Below are 4,765 nucleotides of genomic sequence, written 5' to 3'. Positions count from 1 at the left end.
CTAAAAGAGCATTATTATAGTAATTATAAAAGGTATAAAACAATTAAATAAATAATACTATCATCCTGTTGTAGATCAATAATTAAACAGATAATTTATCAAGCTTTACATATAGTGACATAATTAGCTAAGCTAGATAGTACTTGACGAGGAAGAAACCCGCAAAATCATTATCTATGTGATGTGCATAATTAACTATGCATCTGTTGTAATTATGAATCATGGATGGATACACACACAAATATAAATACATAATACGAGTTTACGCATTATGGATGAATATGTTCAGTTGCATAATTATGATTAGTTATCATTAAGAAGAAAAAGGCAAATAGTTCGTTAATAGACTTATAAAGGTCAACGAAATCGACTTATGTCGGCTTTGTGTAATTGCGTCATCGGTTAGACCACCATTGAGATAACGTCGTTAGATAAGGGATAATAAGTGTATGTTTTTTCTTCATTAACCGTGCTTGTATTTTGAGTTCAATCATATCGCCTAATACGCAACAACAAACCAATAAAACTAATCCAACATTCGTTTGATGAACGGATCGACCATAAATGAATTATCTTTCTTTGTTTATTTATCTCACAGTCAATACGATTGAGGTGGTACATAGGTAAACCAATAATTATTAAAAATGTTATTATATATATATATATATATATATATATATATATATATATATATATATATATATATATATATATATACACACACACACACAAGTAGGATCATGCGAAAACATAAATATCTTGCGAAAACGCGAAAACAGATTTTATCTTATAAAAACCAAACACAAGTACTATAAAAATTAAATTTATTAGCAATAAATTAAATATAATAAGTTTACATTTGATTGTGTTATGATAATATAGATTTAAAGGCGGTTTTATCAACTATTTGTTTTTTCATATCCTTGATCACTTTTAAATTCATGTTTTATAATAAAAATGTCAAATATCATGCTTTGCTAATATGAAACAATTTCTTATGTATAATCGATTATCATCATGTAGTTCAAAGTTTGGATGGATTATTGTCCAAAATGTTACTATCACAATTGTTTATGAATAAATATTTATTAAATCCTCATGAAAAGCAATCTAGATAAACAATAATCTACAAATATTCAGAGTGGAAAAGGGATAATACAAACCAGAAACGGAAGATCAATACATGAATCGTGAGATGTTGAATAAAAGGAGGTTTGAAGAAATGTCAGCTTCATCAACAAAATCATCTATCAATTTCCTATCCCAATTTTTAACTTGCTGTAAATAAAGAAGAAAGCAAAAAATAATTGAAATGGAAAAGAAAAAAACTCACCTTCACACCCCAACTCAGGCAAATAAGATGGGCATGAATTATTGCTAAACCCATTGATCAGTACTTCATTGTCTACATCTTTGCCACTGCTGCAGAACGTAAATTATTAGAGAGAGAAGAAATCAGCAAGTCATCGATGTTGGCGTTCAACCCCAACTCATCAAAGAAATCAACAAGGACGCAAAAGGAAGTGATATTTGATGAATTTTGAGATTGCAGAGATGTTCTCGCAACCACCAGGTCTCTGATTTCCAAAACCATCTTGAAAACTTTCAAACCAGAAAAGATAACGTGAACAATTAGAAGTCAAAATCATGGACCAAATCGGGCTTCAAATCGAACCCTAAGTTTACAGAAGGGAAGAAAATAAACCACAACGCGTACAACAAATAGCAAATTGAAAAGGGAATATATGAATAAATCAAATTACCACATCACTCGCTGTATGTGTGAATGAGATGGAAGAGGAGAAAAGGAGACTGATCAGGAATGGGAAGCGATGGCATGGAATGAAACCAGAAATGTAACTGATGCGTTCATTGAAATAATCTATATCAACATGAATTCGACCCCAACCACCGTCGCCAATCAGGGTTTTTTCTTTCTATGGAGGATTGTTGTCATAGATTTTCTTGCAACCGAAGCCGGAATTATGGAATGGAGAACGGGAATTGGTAGATAAATGTTGAAAGGGTGGACGATATATATAGAGAGGATACGACACCTTGACACATGAGTCTCTATGAATCGATGTCAATGTCGATGGCGTCTTTCAGTGTGGTGGTAACGTGTTGTATAATAAACCCTCTTAAATTGTTATAGGCGGCACCTCAATAAAAGGGCTTTTATATATAGTAATGATATAAACACATAGCATAATACAGCAACGTACTTTACTATACAATGATTTTACATAAATATGTTCCAAAGAATTCGTAATTAATTGCACCTAAAAAGCTGACCAGCAGCATCTTCTATCTTGTTGGCCTGCATAGAAAACAATTATTCAACAATTGAAAATAAATGAGGATTGCAGTTTTATTAAGTAACATTGCATGCATCAACAAGTTCACAAAATTAAAATATAATTATAAATACATATGCAATTAACATTGGTCTAAGGGTAGGTTTGAGACGCATTAACATAAATATGAGCTATGTAAAATCATCATGTGGTAATCCCAATTCTATTGTATATTATATTTAATTATAGTTATAGAACTTCTTATTCACAAAACGAAAACGATTAAACGTACAATGAGATTACAGTAAAAACATTCGGTTATTTTTATCAATAAATAAATAAATAAATCAAGTTTAAGTTATAATTAAAATCATGGATTTCTTACAATTAAAATTTTTATAGCTATATTATAATTTACATTCAATTATGTTTAAGGTTAAACAAATGCAGATCATCCCATCACATGTGACTGTATCCCATTATTTCCTGCAATCATAAAGATATTGAAAACAATCGATACAATTACCAACAAAAAAAAATTCCAGGATTCCATTTTTCAAATAACAAAAACTCAAGAAATACTTTTGAAAAGTAATTTTGTTGACAATTTATATACTAATTGTATAAAAATAAGAAAGATAATGTATGATTACATACACAGTCATGTTAGCGGATGAATGTGCAGCACAAAGGGCATTGGTGTTCGTTAGCAACTCTACACTGGACCGTTATGCCCTTCAAAAGCTCCACAATCTATTCCAGTCCCCCAGCCTCTTGCTTCTAATTATGGAATAGAATCTTAAAAGGAAATCTATGTTGTTTAGTAAAATATATGATGGATGCTCGGTAAATGCATATCGTTACAAAATTCTTCATGATTTCTATGAATATCTTGGAATGATTTCTGTGAAAAAAGCAGTAATTTAACACCAAAAGCTATTTTATATATCACAAATAAATGAGAAACTATTAAAAAAAGTTATCTTTTTTTTTACCATAACTCAGTAGAAGGATCTTTTCCTTTCCTTCCACTACTTAAAACTTCAACATGGACCTGTTCTCTAGGAGAGGCAGTTTTCGTTAATGCCATAAATGTTTCTAAGGCAATAATCAAAATCGAAAAATGTGAGACCAACCCTTCATTGTTTCATTAGTTTTTGTTCATGGATACTTGTTCTGAAACTCATATATAAGCAAAATCTAATCTGTTTTGCAGCCTCTGTAAGCAATGCTCCTTGTCGTTATCAAATTAAAAAGTATAAGATTCAAACATCTGTAACACATTTAACGGTTGTTGCGTTATGATGATTTGAAGTCATGACTACATCAAACATAGACATTGGGCCATTGATAAAAAAAATAGAAAATCAATCATTATTTTCTTCTTGTCATTTAATCGTTAAGGTTTAAAAGATGAAACTCCTCCTAGGCATTTCATCAAACACATTATGAGCATAATCAAATTCTCTTTAGCAAAACATATTCCAAATCTTCCCAATGTATATGTATACCCCCATAAAGGACAAATCGTCCTTAAACTAACCTATGGTTCCAAATTCTGATTACACACGTCAATTAGACACAATCCTACAAAAACTTACTCACTAAAAATCAAGCAATCCAAAAAGAGAAATAGAAACTCAATACATGAATCAGATAATCCAATTCATTAAAAAAGAAGTAAGAAGTAGAGATGTTTTAGAAAAAAGTAGTGATATCTATGAATTACCTTTCAAAGGGATGGATGAATACTTGAGAATCAGGAAAAAAATGTTCGATTCAATTTTTGGTGCACCAACCGAAAAGGAATTCGAGCAATAAAAAGAAAGAAGCATGTGTAGTCACAAAACTGCAAAGAGAATCACGGTGAGGGGTCATCTATGGCGGTGTATTACGAAAGGCGATCAGTGAAAACCAAGTGTCCCGAAGAATCGTCTTTGGTGGAAGAAGGCGGGGGCGGTAATGGACGTATCTCTCGGTCGATTGTTGGGGAAGGAATCTGGTGTTGCACTTAGAGGAAAAGGGGAGTCGATGAATCGTTAGGGGCTATTTAAGACTCTATGTGGAGGATGTGAGATGTTATAGGCAAACTTAAAAATGTCTGTTGTGATACGTTACGCCGTTCCTACGAAGATAGGATACGTGGCTTGAAACGAACTCTGTAGATTTGATTTTGGTGGAATGAGTCAATGAGATAAAAAGGGTTATATATATATATATATATATATATATATATATATATATATATATATATATATATATATATATATATATACTAGTTATGTTCAAGGCCCGTGCTAAGCACGGCCCATGAAATGTAATTTGGGTATTTCGTTCTATTGTATGAATCTTGAACAAACACAAGTACATAGCTGTTATGGATAAGGAATTCAAAGTATGTTGATTGTTAGCGGTAAACAACCAAGTGCGCTGTTATTATTGGCAAGGAAATGAAAATGCATTGCTAC

The 4,765-nt window shown here is 31.5% G+C and overlaps 1 long non-coding RNA gene across 5 annotated transcripts; it reads right to left on the bottom strand.

Moving 5' to 3' along the window:
* Positions 1 to 1,100: 1,100 nt before the first annotated feature.
* On the bottom strand, positions 1,101 to 4,463 carry LOC145012807 (uncharacterized). Of its 5 annotated transcripts, none has more exons than XR_013664676.1 (4): positions 3,293 to 4,463; positions 2,955 to 3,201; positions 1,334 to 2,320; positions 1,101 to 1,258 (listed from the first exon to the last, which is right to left on the bottom strand). It is a non-coding gene; the product is annotated as an uncharacterized LOC145012807 (long non-coding RNA). The 5 variants fall into 5 exon arrangements; XR_013664675.1 differs by having other exon boundaries at positions 1,101 to 1,229; XR_013664678.1 differs by lacking the exon at positions 1,101 to 1,258 and having other exon boundaries at positions 2,147 to 2,320; positions 3,293 to 3,570; positions 4,027 to 4,463.
* Positions 4,464 to 4,765: the final 302 nt, after the last annotated feature.

Source organism: Lactuca saligna, chromosome 8 (genome assembly GCF_052625555.1).
Source record: "Lactuca saligna cultivar CGN05327 chromosome 8, ASM5262555v1, whole genome shotgun sequence".
Taxonomy (NCBI): domain Eukaryota; kingdom Viridiplantae; phylum Streptophyta; class Magnoliopsida; order Asterales; family Asteraceae; genus Lactuca; species Lactuca saligna.
The sequence above is the reverse complement of the archived record's forward strand: the minus strand, read 5'-3'. Positions and strand labels throughout refer to the sequence as shown.